The 15,973-nt window shown below is 52.1% G+C and overlaps 2 non-coding genes across 2 annotated transcripts; one reads left to right on the top strand and one right to left on the bottom strand.

The window, feature by feature from the left end:
* Window positions 1-2,254: 2,254 nt before the first annotated feature.
* TRNAR-ACG (transfer RNA arginine (anticodon ACG)) lies at window positions 2,255-2,327 on the bottom strand. The gene has a single exon. It is a non-coding gene; the product is annotated as a tRNA-Arg (tRNA).
* A 9,258-nt stretch (window positions 2,328-11,585) lies between these two features.
* TRNAI-UAU (transfer RNA isoleucine (anticodon UAU)) lies at window positions 11,586-11,679 on the top strand. The gene is made up of 2 exons: window positions 11,586-11,623; window positions 11,644-11,679. It is a non-coding gene; the product is annotated as a tRNA-Ile (tRNA).
* The last annotated feature ends 4,294 nt before the right edge of the window (window positions 11,680-15,973 follow it).

Genomic DNA, 15,973 nt, shown 5'->3' with positions numbered 1-15,973 from the left:
AGCCCTCCTCACGAATGGCTTTGGATGTCAGGATAAAGCATTTGGACAGTCTCTGTAGCTAAGTTTGCTGGTAAATGAATTTAGTCTGGGCTGTATCTGAGTTTGCATTTCAGTAACATGCCAACAGGGGGCAGCACTAAGCTGAGCGCGAAGGCCGGGAGGCCGGGAGGTCAGGGCATTATCGTGAGGGTCTAGCCGGAGGTATTCTCCAGTAACTCTGTTGGGGTTGGACACCTTTACTCATCCGGCAAATCTTCATTTGAGGGCCTACTGCATGCTGTCGGGCGGGGCGGGGGTCAGAGTGCATCCCTAGATGCTAGATGGCATTGACCCCAAGGCCCTTGGGTGTGAAACTCTTTCGAATCTGATCTCTTATGGAATTCTATGGAGAGGTCCCAAGGAACCACTGCCCTGTGCGTGGAGAAAAGGCATTCCGTAATGCAGACATCGGAGGAGGAATTGGGCCTCGGTTTTGAGGTCCGAGGCAAGGAATTGGTCCAGCAGGGTGATCGGTGGGACTTTCCTCTCCCCGTCAGAAGACCCCAATGTGGGGGTTCAACGTGACTTTATTTTCCCGTGTGCAAGATGTCAATCGACATCGCTGTTTTAAGAACAAAATGAATCCAGGCAACAGAGACGTTAGGAAGACGTGTTACCCCCACGGTCCCCTTCACGAAGAGCAGGTTTGGGACTGCAATCAGAGGCTGAAGCCAATTTCAGGAGAATGAAAATGCTTCCATTTTGGACACAAAGGTGGGGTGCACCCCAGGAACGGGGCAGGAATCCAGCAGCAAAGGGGCCGGAGGTACCTGTTTGCCATTGGTCAACCTGACGGTCTGGAGAGGAAGAAGTTTTGTTTTCGGCGGGTCTGGGAGGGTCACCCGGGTACCGCGTCACAGCAGGAAGTGGGTCCAGACACAGGCCAGGCTACGGGGCGGACAGGGTGGGTTGGGTTGTAAGTGGGGTCATCGCGGGAGGCAGAGGGCATGGGAACTTTCCCACTGCAGGGTCCCCTACCTGGAGAGGTCTGATTCAGGTTCGTTTTCTTCAAGTCCTTCAAGTCCTATTTTCTTCGAGTCACACGAGCCGCTCACGTCGGTTCCTCGCTGGTGATCTGGGTCATCTGGAGAGCGATGACCTCGTGACAGATTTCCGGCGCAGAGCGAAGCGGATGTACAGAGGGAGGTCTGGGACCGCGGGGTTTGCGAGTAGGAAGCCACTGCGGGTGCAAATCCCTACACACTTGCCCGTGGGAGACACATCGGCGCTGTTAATAGTGGTTGTCACTGGAGCGGCGACCAGTGCTGGTGGCATCTGAGTTTGGACTCCAGGAACGTATCTCCGCTTCCAAAAGTTTAAAGACAAAGTTTGGGCCGCCAGGATGGAAGGAGCCGCTCAGCCCAGGCCCTTCTGTTCTCTTTTCTGTCGCCCGAATTCTCTCCGCTGCCCCCTGCGCTCGTCCAGCGTTGGTCTCGAAGTAGGATAGAAAGTCCGTCCCTTTACTGGCCGGGATCCTCTCTCTGCCATTCTGTCGGCTGGCCCGCTCGCGTGTGCGTCGGCGACCCCCCCCCCCCCCCGCCCCCGCAGCGGGGACGAGCCCTGCAGCAGCAGCGGCCACAGGGACCTGTCACTTTGGAGGCCCGGGGCTGGAGGGGCGCGATGCGCAGGGCGCGCACTGCGCCACGTGGGGCGGCTGCGCTGCACCTGCGGGGGCGGGGGGAGCTCCGCTGCGTCTGGGCCCCCGTGCCGCCCAGCTGAGCCCAGCCCCGTACCCTGCCACTGGGTAGCCACAAGGTCCAGGTCGTCCCTGTCACCGTGAGAAGGGCTCATGGCCTCCCAGCTGCTTCTCTCTCGGGGTGGAGGGGGGGGGGGGTTGTGGATGATTCCCGTGCGTTCTGTCCTCGCCCTCCAGCTTCTCTCCTCCGTCCGGGATGAAGTCGCTGTGGATTGTTGCGGTGTGGATTCCGACGGCCCCGCACCGGAGGAAACGGAGCAGGATTGACAGAGGATTCGGAGCGGTAACAAAGGGGCGAGCGTTCCCAAACCGGAGACGGTTCCATGCAAAATGGGCTGGTGTCGCAGATGTCATTAGTCCATTTGTGCCAGACTCTGGCCTGCTTCGTACGTCCTCCCTCCGTCCTCAGGGGTGTGGGGACGGAACCAGAGTTCTAATTAATGCAACTCCTCATAATAAAACAGCCCCTGCAGGTGGTAAGCCCCACCGCCCCCTCTGCCCCCAAAAGGACGGAGACGCCGAGCCAGCCAGGAGTCGAACCTGGAATCTTCTGATCCGTAGTCAGACGCGTTATCCATTGCGCCACTGGCCCCGCCGGCGGAGGTGGCCGTTCAAGCATCAGTAATTAGTCTTCCCCAGGTGCTCGAATTCTTCTGTCCCTCGGTTTCTGGGTGTCGCTCGCGTGCACTCGGCCCCTTTCCGGATTCGCGGTCTACCTCAAGGACTCATTAGTTCGGTGTCCGGCCGGCTCAGGGCACTGACCTCGTGGCCGAGCCCCTGCCAACCCCAAATGATGGAGGTGTTGCGGCCTAGCTGTTGGAGAGCTGCCGGAAGCCGGGGGTCGGGGACCAGCGTGACCGCAGGCGGTGAGAAACACCGCCAACCGGGTCAGACTCCTTCTTACCCAGTTTGGGCTTTGTGCCTTCCCGCTGTCGTCGGCGCAGAGCGCCCGGGGCTCCCCTAGATGGCGCTGTGTTGCCCACGGGCCGTTTGCCCGGGGGGGTGTCGCTCACTGAATTGCGTGTCCCTTGAGGGCAGCACCCTCAGGGTCAGCAATAACTGAGTTCCCGGTGAACGTCTGTGCCCGAAGAATTGAGGGAGAGCAAGGCCTGCGTGCAGGCGTGTGAATCCACGCTCTGCTAACCCGGAGGTTTCGGTGGAAGCCCCGAGGAGTTCTGGGCACAGCGCTGCGGCTCTGGTTTCCTGAGTTCGGCTGTGAGGCTGCCGGGGCTGGGCAGGCCCAGCAGGTCTAAAGCTAGTGACGCACAGTAGGGCTGGGCTGGAGCCAGTGGCCGAGAAGCTTCCTAAGCGAAGAGAGTGTCTAGCCTGATGGGACGGAAGAGAAAGCTGAGCGAACCAAAGGCACACGGGCCTGGCAGTCTTCGTGGCACCTGTGTGGTTGCTTTGGAGTTTGTCCCGATGCCGGCGACCAGGAGGGTTTAGAACTGAATGCTGACACACAGCGTCCGTGACATCGGCCTCTAAAGATGCCGCCCCAGTAACAGGAAACCTTCGGCAATGGATCCACAACCAGTGAAACCACAACATTCAACGGCCCAAACGAAGTGCATTCTTTGCCACACGCAACAAGCCCAGAGGGTGAGGAAGCCCAGCGCGTGGTTAATTCAGCGGCTCCACGATGTCCTCGGGACCCAGACTTTTAAAAAATCGTTGCACCCCGTGCCGTCTCAACAGATGGATCTCACGCTCCAGCCGGTTTCCCTGCAGTTCCTCAAACTCTCAGGAGCTTTAAAGTCCAGAAGGAAAACAAAACAAAACAAGACGAAAACCCAGACAGGCCTCTTTCCACTGTCTCTTGTGGAGGACAAGGTCTCCTGTCTGCTCCCGGTAGATTTCCGGCTAGATATGCATAACTGGCGGGAATTATTTTCCGGAGCAGGCCCACTGTGGTTGATTAGGTCAATCCTAATTCTTCTTCTGGAGCCGGGAGTGGGGGTCTATCTCCTCCAAAGCCGAGGAGGTGGAGGGGATTTCGTCATGCGAAGGAAAACATGTTTCTGTTGGAAAGGAGGCGTGGGGGCCGTGCGATTGGCGGTGGGGTCCCCACGCGGGAGTCAGCTCCGTCCCTGGGTTTGACATAAAATGAAATCAATAGCCTTTAAGGCATTTTTGAGAGCTGAGAGCTCTATTCCTTACGTTCACCTACATCAGATCATGGCCCCATTTCCGGATCTAACCCTCAGAGAAGTAACGTGACCTGCAGTTTGTATTCGATGCAGGTACAGTAGCCGGACATTCATTGCACCTGACAACGTGTTGACCTAGGGATCGGAAGCATGTACTTTGGGCTGTTAATGATGCCGCGCGTCACGGATCTTCACGACCCCGGAGTGAGACGATACCGCAGTGTCTAGGTCTGGAGTGTCCGCGGCCAACGTGTGCCGCACAGAGCACGGCGCTGGGACTCAGCCGTCTGCTCCCCCGGGACGGAGCGGGGCCCTTCAACTCTTAACTCTCTCGGTAATTTATGCTACTAAGTTTGCAAAACACACACCCCTCACTGGTTCCCACACGTAGTTTTGCGGCATCTTCAACGGCTGTCAGCATTTTTAATTTATTTCGTCATCGTGAGCGGCTCCTTTCGGGCATCGCCGCAGTTTAACGTTTTCCGACGTGAGGCGGACCCTCTCTTCTCGTCGCCGTCCAGGAGAAGGCGCTGCTAGGGAAAGGGACAGCGGGCTGGGACGGAGACCCAGCTTCACACCCGGACCCTGCCTTTTATCAGCTATGCGATGGCCAAATCACGTAATTTTTCAGCCTCTGCATGTCCTATCTGCGGTGTGAGGGCGACCGTCACTTTGCAGGTTTGTTGGGAGATTAAATAACGTGGGGCAGGGAGGGTCCTGGCGGATCTCGGCTGTAAGACGTGGTCTCCATTGACAGCCACGTCCCGTCCCCTCCCCCTGCCGGCCCCCAACTTCACGTCAAAAACTCAAACTCAAAATAACTCAGTAACTCAGAACTCAATCACTGCATAGGTATTTACCAAGCAACGTGTGAAACGCTAAGGATTCGCAGATGAAGCTGAATCCCCATTTTCTCGAGGAGCGAACATCCAGCCAGAGAGAGACAAATCGAAACTCATCAGCACAGTAAGACAGGAGACCGGTCATCCCAGAAACAAAGAAGAAAATGTGTTGTTACCAGCATGGAAACGAGGCACCGAACTCCGGAGGGGAAGTCGGCGGGAGCTCTGCCTGACCGAGTCACAGCCGACTTCGTCTTGAAGGAGAAACACATCTGACCTTGTGAAGAAGGAAGGAAGGGGCCAGGGGGTTCCGGGCGCGCATGCCTGGACGTTCCAGAAGGTGCCTGGCACAGCTGAGGGAAGTTTCACCAGGTGGAACTGTGGTTTGAGTCGGCTGGAGAACGGGAGCCAAGCAGCAGGAAAAGAGCTAGAAAGGCCGCTGGCAGGGTGCTGGCGGCTGCAGATACACGGACGATGTTTTTTTTCCAGATTTGCTGGCTCATTTCTTACACGTTTTAATATTCTTTTTGTTGTTGTTTGCATGTATGACATGCACACAATAAAAAAAAAAAAAAAATTAAGGGGCGCCCGGGAGGCTCAGCCGATTAAACGTCCAATGTCAGACTCTTGGTTTCCAGCTCAGGGGCTCAGGGCGTGGTCTCACGGTTTGTGGGATCGAGCCCCGCATCGGGCTCTGGGCTGAAAGTGCGGAGCCAGCTTGGGATTCTCTCTCTCTCCCTCTCTCTGCCCCTCCCCGGCACGAGTGCGTGCGCGCACTCTCTCTCTCAAAATAAATAAATACACATCAAAAAAAATAAAAATAAAAAATTAGGGGCACCTGGGTGGCTCCGTTGGTTAAGTGTCTGACTTCAGCTCAGGTCATGACCTTGCTGTTCATGGGTTCAAGCCCGGCATCGGGCTCTGTGCTGACAGGTGGGATCCAGGAGCCTGCTTCGGATTCTAGCTGTCCTCCCCCCCCCCCCCCCAAATCTCTTGTGTAGCCCGGATTCTACCAAAGCTTTCTTTGAGTCTAGGAGCCACTCGTGCGTGTTTCCAATGATTTTCATTGTTTAAGGTAGTTTAGATCTGGTTTCGTTCCCTGCACCAGAAAGAGTCCTGAATAATACAACCGTGAAGAGATTCCACTCGTGAAATTTCCAGAGGGCAGAGAAGTTTTTGCCAACACTTGGGCCTCACAGATGGGGAACGAGCTTTGTTACCTTTAGGAGACTACTTCCGGGAGACCGGGAACGGCGGGGTGCGGGTGGCTGGGCCTCAGGAATCTTCAGGGTGAGGAGAAGGTTCTCATTTCAAATCCCTAAGAGCCAAAGCACACTCATCCCTCCCGGGACCCCACCTGGGTCTTCCCTCTTGTGAAAACTTAAACTCCTGGAATCCTAGCCCGTATCTGAACACGGGTTAGTCACAGGCCAACTCCTTCTGGTCTCACGTGGTAATGAAACACGAGTGTGTGTCGCCGGGAAGCCTTGAGTTACAGGTTGGACGCGATGCGTCTCTTACAGTTAGCCTTCTTGCCACCACCGAGGTCAGGCCAGCCCAGTTTACCCAGTTTCCTCTACGACTGTTGCCGGGCCTCATCGGCCACTGGTGTTTGCTTGGGTTCCACTTGGATTGGCTTCCGTAAAATACACCAGAGCCAACAAGTGACGGAAGCTGCAGAAACAGGGAATTCCCGAGGAAAGAACGACGGTTTTGAAGCTGGAACACTATGCTACTTGATACATGTCAGGAAGTTTAACGATGAACCATTTTTCAAAGCAGGTTTGACCAATGGGAGCGTGGTGCAGGGAGCGGACTACTCTGTCCATCCCGTCTCCCCCGCACCTGCCCCTCGTCCTGCTAGAATCCGTCTTCCAAATCCTCTCTCATCTCCAAGACATGGCTCTTACCGAAGATTCAGGAGAGAGGATTCTGTGGCTTCGGTGAAGGCAAAACTCTGACTTTATGGAGTAGGAGCAGCCGCGGTGGGCGGGCGACATGCCACTGTGCCCAATCCAGGCCCAGAACCACTCACGGCACCCAATCCAGGCCCAGAACCACTGCACCCAATCCCAGCCCACAACCACTGCGCCCAATCCAGGCCCAGAACCGCTCATGGCACCCAATTCAGGCCCAGAACCACTGCACCCAATCCCAGCCCACAACCACTGCGTCCAATCCAGGCCCAGAACCACTCACGGCACCCAATCCAGGCCCAGAACCACTGCTCCAATCCCAGCCCACAACCACTGCGCCCAATCCCGGCCCACAACCACTGCTCCAATCCCCGCCCAGAACCAGCAGCACTTGAGGGGAAGGGCTGAGTCCCACCGGTGGTTGCTCTGCATTCAGGATCTACCCCCAGGACTTGCAGAGCCCCGAGAATGTTCACCAGATAAGAAAAACAGTGTGGTGCTGAGCGAAGGGATCAAGGAGGGGTAGAGAAAGGTGATGTTCGCTTCCTCGTGTGAGCTCCTTGGTTTCCGGATGTATAGACTGTGCAGCAATAACCCAAGGAACACACGGGTCCCTGTGAGGAAAGAAAGGCAACGACGACCTGTGCGGTCAGCTTAGTTTAGGGCCTGAGGGCTCAGTCCCTTAGGCACTACGTCACCCTACCTCCCCGACCCTGTTTCCTCCGGTTCATTTGCATTGGATTCGCTTTCTCCTCAGTCGTCCCCGACCCGCTTCCGAGGGGCTCTGCCCAGAGGACCACCACCCCGGCCCGGTACCAGTGCATCAGGGGGTCCTCGCCCTCCTATCCCCTACCTAGGAGGAAGAAGGTGACTGTGAAGAGAAAGTAGTGTTTCTGGTGCCAGGAAGGGGTTGAGGGAAGGCCAGGAGGATAAAGCTCAGGAAGAAGGACAGAAGAAGGGCGACGATCACGAAAATCCGACCAAATGCAAAGTGGTCTGAATTAGGAAGGGAGAGGGGAGAAAGGCCAGCAGCTCCCTCTGGGGTCCCCTTCCTTCCTGGGTCTGAGTCCCTAGAATGCTAAAGAAGCAGGGCACAGACTTCAAGGTGGGAGCCAAGGGCACCTGGTGGGAAGCGGAGGGAGCCGCAGAAAGATCTAGAATAGCGATTCTAGAATGGTGATTCCAGAATGGTGATTCCAGCCGGGCTGGTGTCCCCCCCAGAGGCCTGACGCCCCACCGGGCCCCCATGGGGTGGAAAGAGGGGCCGACAATTCCTGGGAGGGACGGGATCAGTGTGGGGCCCTCCCATTCCAGGGCAGAACTTACTCGATCTTGATGAAGGAATCCGGCCCGTGACGTCACGGCTGCAGATGGCCAAGAGGGCGCTGAACGGGACGGGGGCAGTGCCCGGGACCTCTACCCTCACCCAGGTGGAGAGGTTGAAGGCCCACCACAGCAGGGCCGAGCCCGCGAAGGTGCCCACCAGGATGGGGACGCGGGTACGGCCTATCCCACACTTCACACAAAAGGGTGCTGACTGGAAAAACGTGAGGGGAAGGCACACGAGTTAGATTTTCTCACTTCCTTTGGGGTTTCTCCCCATCCTTAAACCGCCATCCAAGTCCCATCTCCTCTCAGCTTGCAGAGTTCTGCCTCCTCCCTCCCGGCCCTGTCCCCTCCTGTCTCTGGCCGGCAGGGCCAAGAGCCTTCCCCTCGCCGGAACCCCGCACAGGCCCTCACAGCCTTGTGTTGTCACTACGCTTCTTCTGGGTGTCCCTGGGCTGGAAGTCCCTGGAGGACAAGAGCCCCGACTTAACCTCCCATCACACTCTGCCCAGTGCTTTACATGCAAGAAGATCTCAGCCAATACCTGTTGACAGAAAGGGGGAAAAAAAATAGCAGACGTGAAATCCGTTCCTCGGTGATGTCGAGAGAGGTCAAGTTTTTTTCTGACGCTCAGCTTTCCCTGGCACGGTCGTCGCCTCTTGTCCCCTGTCTTCCTGCTGACGGTCCCGGCTTACCTTTTCTCTTATTTCTTCTTTTAATCGTTCTGTTTCAGCTTTAATCCTGTGACATCCTAACCTCTTCAAGAGTAGAAGCTTGTGGTCCTCTCCCTTGGCGGTCCCTTGGTAGGGACACTCGGTGACATCCTAAGTGTGTGAACTCTACCTTCCTCTCTGCTGTCTCTGTTTGAAAAAAAAACAAAAAACAAAAAACGTAGCAGGGGCCCCCGGTTGGCTCAGTCGGTTAAGCATCCGACTCTGACTCCGGTCGCGATCTCACAGTTTGTGAATTTGAGCCCCGCATCCACAGAGCCCGCTTCAGATCCTCTGTCCCCCTCTCTCTGCCCCTCCCCTGCCTGCGCTTTCTCTCCCCCAAATCAATAAAACATTAAAAAAAACCCCAAACCTATATCATTTCCCAGGGCGCCTGGTTGGCCCCGTTGTGAAGCATGTGGCTCTTGATCTTGCGGTTGTGAGTTCGAGCCCCATCTTGAGTATAGAGGTTATTTAAAAAAAAAAAAAAATCATTTCCCACACCTCTCCACCCGGCCATGTCTTTGTTTTCCTTGGCACTCGTGTACCTCAAAAGTTACGGCTTGTGTCCCTCGTTCTAACGTCTAATACTGACTAGGCAGGAACACTGCATTCCTGTACGAGACTGAAGGGGACGTGAGAGAGATTACAGGATAATCAGGGAGATACCCGGGGAGATAAAAGTGGAAAACAGTTTTGTGTTAAGGGCGCACTGGTCAGACTGCCCGCTTCCGCCCTTCGTCAGAATACTGTTAGCCCACGTGACACCTTTGGCCCCTGCCCCCGCTGACTAGCACGCTGCTTGGCCAATGGTGGACACTCGGCAAGTTTGTCGACGAAGGAATTGATGAGTAAGTAAATATAAAGAATAAGGAGAGGACGACGCAGAGGGCTGCTAAGAACCCCTCTGGAAGCTTTTAAAATGCAAATTCTGGGAAGGCCAGGACTATCTTGTCCATTCTATTCATTTTAGTGTTCTGAGCCCTAATGTACTGTCTGTCACGAGGCAGGTGCTACATACATATTTTTGGAACGAATGAATGATCCAGGAACACAAGACTCCTCCTCGGGGTGGAGGGATTTGTCACGTTCACTCAGCTGACCTTTCCTGTTAGGTATACACTATGCCAAAACGTTTAAAAATTCAGTTGGAGTTTTGTCGAGTGTGCAGTACATTTCTAGCTCAGAACTATAGGTTTTTGTATGAGTCCGTTGTACAATTAAGAGGATAGTCTGCTCATGCCAGTGGCCGGGGAAAGAAGGGATATTTGTGGCGGGAAATCAGATGTAATTCGACAAGGTAAAGATCGCTTTTGACGACCACGTGCACGTGGAGACCCAATCCTGAGACTCAGGGAGAGTAGACATGGCAAGGTCTTTAAGTTTCAAGGTTGGCGGGAGCTCCATTGGAAAGGGCAACATATTTTCTTGGCCCAATGGCCCCAGGGAGTGTGATTCTTGAGTGCAGCTCAGTACTATGGGGTGGGGTCCACACACAGATTCCAAACCTTTCCCAACCAGAGATCTACAGCTGAGCTGATCTAATCTATAGAAAACAGATGACCACCAGTCACCATTTTCTCAAAGGGTGGCACCCAAATAGTTCCATTCTAGATGCCTTAGGAGAGGTTAATTCATGACCTCCAGTGGACGCCTTGGTGCACGAGGCTGACTTAGGTTAGTCTGAGAAAAGATGGACCAAGGCTCAGTCTCCTACACATTTCCCACGTGAGAAAAGCTTAGGATTTTCTCAGGGTCTATGTAGCTCTAAAAAATAATTCTTTGAGTTAGTAGCTTCAGTGCCCAGATCCTCGGGTGCCCAGATCCCCTTTATCTTGTGGAAGACAGTGGGACATTACTTAGTGCTCTTAAGTTCCGTGGTAATCTTGTATCTGAGTTGGAGGACACCTTTAGGGGCAAATGGTATTTATAAGCTTCCAGAAGAGTTCAGGGGCTCTTTTGCCTCCTTTACACTCTAAACACATAGTACCTTTCACATATGACTCAACATGTTTCTATCTTACAGCACAGTTTTTGTTTGTTTTGACATATCATATCCGCATGTACATGACAAGTGGTAATTTAAAAAAAAGAAGAAGAAGAAAGGAAAGTGTCGGGGATAGAAACGGCCAGCTAACTCCACATAATCTGTCTCCCACGTCACCCACCCCCAAGAAAGACCCCGCACTCTGGGTAAACGTAAAGACACACACACACACACACACACACACACAGACACACACACAGACACACACACAACCTGGAGCTAGCTCCTCCCTCCAACCACTCATCTCACAACTCTCCTAGCTCTGAGGTCTTTAACGTAGTTAGATATTTTGAAAACCTAGTTGAACGTGGCATTGGGACACCGGGAACTTGGGGGAGCCGATCTCGGACCTGTTCCGGCTGTTTGTCCCGGGCAGTTCCCATGTCCTGTCCCGGGGAGGGACGCCGGGGGGTGGGAGGAGCCGCGGGCTCCGGCGACAGGTCGCGGGTCACTCGGCTGCAGCGGGCAGCCCCGCACGCGCCCTCTGGCGGCCGCGAGCATCCTCGGGTGTCCACCAGGTGCTGGGACACCGCGGGGGGGGGGGGGGAGGAGAGGCGGGGAGCGGCCTCCGTGCGCCCCCCCCCCCCGCCCCGCCACCGGCCAGCCCTGCGCGTGGAGCGCGGTCCTGGGGGGCCCGTCGGGGTCGCCCGAGCGCGTGCACCTGTGTGTCCCTGGAAGCAGCCGCCGCCGTTTCCGCGAGCAGAGCGCCCTCCGCGCCTTCGGGCCCCGGGCGGGGTGGCAGAGGAACCCGCTCCGCCTGGGCGCGCGGGGACAGCGGGGGACGCGCGGGCTGGGCTCGCTTCCCGCCGGCGGACGCCCCCGCGTAGGCCGTGTAGCTAGCGACCGGAAGCGGGGAGCAGGTGCTCCAGTGGCGCAATCGGTTAGCGCGCGGTACTTATACAGCAGTATGTGTGCGGGTGATGCCGAGGTTGTGAGTTCGATCCTCACCTGGAGCATCGTTTTCCGCCCAGAGGCGGCCTCCCTCCGGAGAGACCCTTTCCTGCCTCCCTAGGCCCTTGGGGACTACATCCCACCGTCTTCGATGTGTTTGAATTTGTTGGATACCAAGTATCCTCCCGGTTTTCCTTCGCGCTTTTGAAACAGAACAATGTGAAGAAGGGTTTACAGAGCGAGTCTGTTGTGCTGCGGTGACTTAGCTTCTCTCTTTAGCCCCACCCTGCCCTTCCTGCACCCCCCTTCCCACTTTGCTCTAAAGACGATGGCTCCTGGGGAGCCCCCGGCACATACTTAGAAAGTGCTGAGCAACTTGCCTGCTGTGACGAGCCCTGAACTCCATTAGAGGGAACTCAGAAGTGAGACATTTCCTGCCCGATGAAAATTCCAGCTTCGGGGAACAATGAGATGCTGATTTCTGATTTCTGAAGACAGCATCACCTCTAGTATCCCCCCGCCCCCACTTTACCCTGATGAACCAACAACCATGGAAGGTTGAGCAGCTCTGGTCACCTGAGAAGCAGAACCTGGCACCCCCATATTATCCAGCTGTCTGGGCCTGGAACAGGACGAGCGATGATGACATCCAGAAACCAGAAATCTGCAGACCAACATTGCAGGAATAAGCAGATTGCTGTGCACGAGGTAGGTAGGAAGTAGGTCGTGATTTTGACTTAGAAATATGCGGCCCCGCCGCCCCCATGAAACAAGAAGCCCACCTGGTCATGGATCTTATCACACCTCCTCACTCTGCCCCAAAGGGTAAATTGAACTAGGTAATTTGGAGTACTTTTCCCAGCTGTAAAGATGATCCCAAACCTGAGCGCATGTATGTCCCACCCGCAACAGGATGCAGAAAATAGTACATGGAATGAAACGGAGCCCAGAGAACTCTCCCTTGAAATCTGGATTCCTAAACGTGTCCTGCATGCGTCTGGACATTGTACAGTCACAGAGTGGTCTTCCTGGGGAAGCGTAGGGAAGTCCCATCCAGGAAAGCACCAGATAATAATAAAAATGGACACCTTCACACTTCATAGCTTTTGCTAAGCCACCGGAGTACCTTGGAGACTGTCAAAGTCTCATCTTCAAGTATCAATGGAGATTAAATGGCAGAGATTTATTTAGGTTGTTAATGAGGAAATGGACAGTAAACTAGTTCAAGTGACAGTAGAAGAGACTGGTAAATGCATTATCAGTGGGGGAAAAAAAAAGAATGCTCAAATAATATACCAAAATTGAGTGAAAAACTAGCTAATGTCCCACAGAACAGCAAAAAGTATAATCTTTGGGGTTATTTTCCAAAAGACAGAAACTAGTTGCATTTCTGCTGGACAAGAATCATTTGAAATTAATCAGTCTTCTGCAGGATAACATTTAACTTTATGGCGTCTAAGCCCTAGAGTAGCAATATCCGAGAAAATCGGTTGCCCCTTAGGTGGGCATGTTGAACATGCTCTAATATAATTTTGAAAGCATATTCTGTAATCTTTTCGCCTTCTTTTCAAGATTTGGATCATTTTTCTTCCCAGATCTAGCATCTTAATTCAATTCTTTGGTCTCTGCCTCCATTCAGTTGGCCGCATGATGGTCAAGACGTCTCATGGTGCAAAAAGTTGCTTTTTATTAAAGCACAGGGACAGGACCGGTGGGCAGAAAGAGCTGCGCAGGGGTTGTGAGGAGTGACTGATTATATACTTTTTAGTTAGTGGGGGTGAGGGATAAGTAAGTCTCCAAGGACTTGGTGTGTGTTGAAAGTGAGATTTACAGGATCTTGGAGGGGTGGCAGTTGTCAAGATAGGGTTACCCTTTATTGTCTAGTAAAGCATGAGTCATGAGAAGCTGTAGGCATGTCATGCTCTGCATGTCTCCAGTGCGCATCAGTGGGCCACGTGTTGTCAGATAATTCATTTTTGGTTACTTTCTGCCGGCCTTTGCTTTCCTCATCAGATCTTATTGAACATCTGCCCAATAGGTATGTTTTGAAAAGTGAGTTGTGTCCTCAATGGTAAGCGGTTATTTCCATAAAGAACTGTTGTGATGCTATTGAAACCACTCTGGTGATACTCAACCTGGAATGTTTCGCTAGATGTTGGTAGGCAGCTACAGAAGAAAGGAGAGAGTGGTTAGCTACTCTCCCCAACGCGCTAAGCTGTCATGATAGCAGACCTGCGACGAAATTCTGCACGTATATGATCATTTATTGGGAAGCAAGCAAGAAAGAGTCATCAGATCTGTTCTGTAAGTTCAGCAAAGTTCCTGTGTTTTTGTTGTTGTTTTCTTGCTTGTGTAGCTCCAAAACTACCTTTAAAAAACTGAGGTATAATTGACATACAACAGTGAGTTCATTTCAGATGTACAACATAATGATTCAATAGTTGTGTATATTGCAAAATGATCACCCCAGTAAGTCTAGTGAACATCCGTTACCATACTTAGGTGCAGTTTTTTTCCTTTGATAAGTACTTTGATGATTCCCTCTCTTAGCAACTTCCATATATGCAATGAAGAATTAACTATAGTCGCTATTCTGCACATTACATCCCCATGACTCATTTATTTTATAGCTGGAAATTTGTACTTTTGAACTTCCTTAACCCATTTTGCCCACCCCCACCTTCCACCTCTGTCAACCACCAACCTGATCCCCAGCCCGCCCCCCCAAAACTACTTTTCATGAGGGGCGCCTGGGTGGCGCAGTCGGTTAAGCGTCCGACTTCAGCCAGGTCACGATCTCGCGGTCTGTGAGTTCGAGCCCCGCGTCAGGCTCTGGGCTGATGGCTCGGAGCCTGGAGCCTGTTTCCGATTCTGTGTCTCCCTCTCTCTCTGCCCCTCCCCCGTTCATGCTCTGTCTCTCTCTGTCCCAAAAATAAATAAAAAACGTTGAAAAAAAAAAAAAAAAACTACTTTTCATGAAAAGTTAGCCTGAGGCATATGCAATAATTTTTCAGAGGCAGAATTCAGCCAAACTTCTATCAGAGTCAGGAAAACCAGAACACACTACAGCTGCTTTAACTCTTATTATCTTTGGATTCTGTCTCTTAAATATCTAATTCGCAGTTCTTGGGCACAACTAATTTACCTACTCAGACCACATTTCTGATATCCTAATTAATTAACAAGGACAAATTTCACTAAAGAAAACCAATTTTTAATATGTTAATCATCAGAGCCTCTGGTGTTTGTCACAGATAAGACAAGTATTTTTAGCGGCCACTTCTGTACCGTAGGTTTCTGTTTATGATGCCAGCTCGCCATCCTCCAAAGTGTGATATCTGGGCAGTGGCCTGACGCTAGAATCATTTAAAATCATTAAAAACATTTTTTTCTTTAGCTTATTTATTTATTTTGAGAGAGAGAGAGAGAGAGAGAGAGAGAGAGCAGGATCGTAGGAAGGGGAGGGGCACTGAGAGAGAGGGGGAGAGGGAATCCCAAGCAGGCTTCGAGCTCTCGGTGCAGAGCCCGTCCGGGAGCTCGATCCCACGAACCATGAGATCGTGACCTGAGCTGAAATCAAGAGTCAGAATATCAAAACTCTGGAAATAATCTCAGAGTTTCTTCCAGGTCAAAAGATTCATTTAGAATTTGATTTGGGGAAGTTTGAGAAAAGTATCAAAAAAGATTTTAAAGCACTTGATCAAATAGGATCATAGGTCACTGTGAAGCAATACTTTGTTATCTATTTAATCCAAGTGTCAGCAAAAGATTTTAAAGGGAAATACAGGGGCTTACACAGTTGTTAGCAAAAATCAGCTCTTCTAATATTGAGAAGGCTCTATTTTCCTAAGTAATCAAAGACCTGATAAACACAGGAAAATATTTTGGCAAAACATAGAATTTTCTAGGCAGATAACTTTAAATGATAAAAAAAAAAACTTTTATGATCTCTTACCAAGAGCAGACCAATAGTTCAATAAACTTTGTCTTTTTAACAGACGAAAGAAAATTAAGTTCTAGTTTTACATCAGTGCACGGTTACTATGAAAGCTTAAGAAAAAAAAAAAAACAACCCTTTAACAAATTCATTCAATCTTATCCAGCTTGATCACATGCAAAATTCCTTTCCCAATGTTCCTTTTTCATAAACCTTCTACAACATTCTATGTCCGTTTTAGTTCATCCCTTGTTCTCTTTCCCATTCAGAAATAACCGGCTTTACTTTAGGACAAAAGTACACTCATTTCTCTCAACAAAAATGCACCTTCATTCCTCCTTCCTATTCTTACCCAAAACAAAAAACTAGAAAGCAAACCAAAAAACCCCAAACAAACAAACAAACCCCACAAAACGCAAACA

This window comes from Panthera onca, chromosome B2, assembly GCF_046562875.1.
Source record: "Panthera onca isolate mPanOnc1 chromosome B2, mPanOnc1 haplotype 2, whole genome shotgun sequence".
Lineage (NCBI taxonomy): Eukaryota > Metazoa > Chordata > Mammalia > Carnivora > Felidae > Panthera > Panthera onca.
The sequence above is the reverse complement of the archived record's forward strand: the minus strand, read 5'-3'. Positions and strand labels throughout refer to the sequence as shown.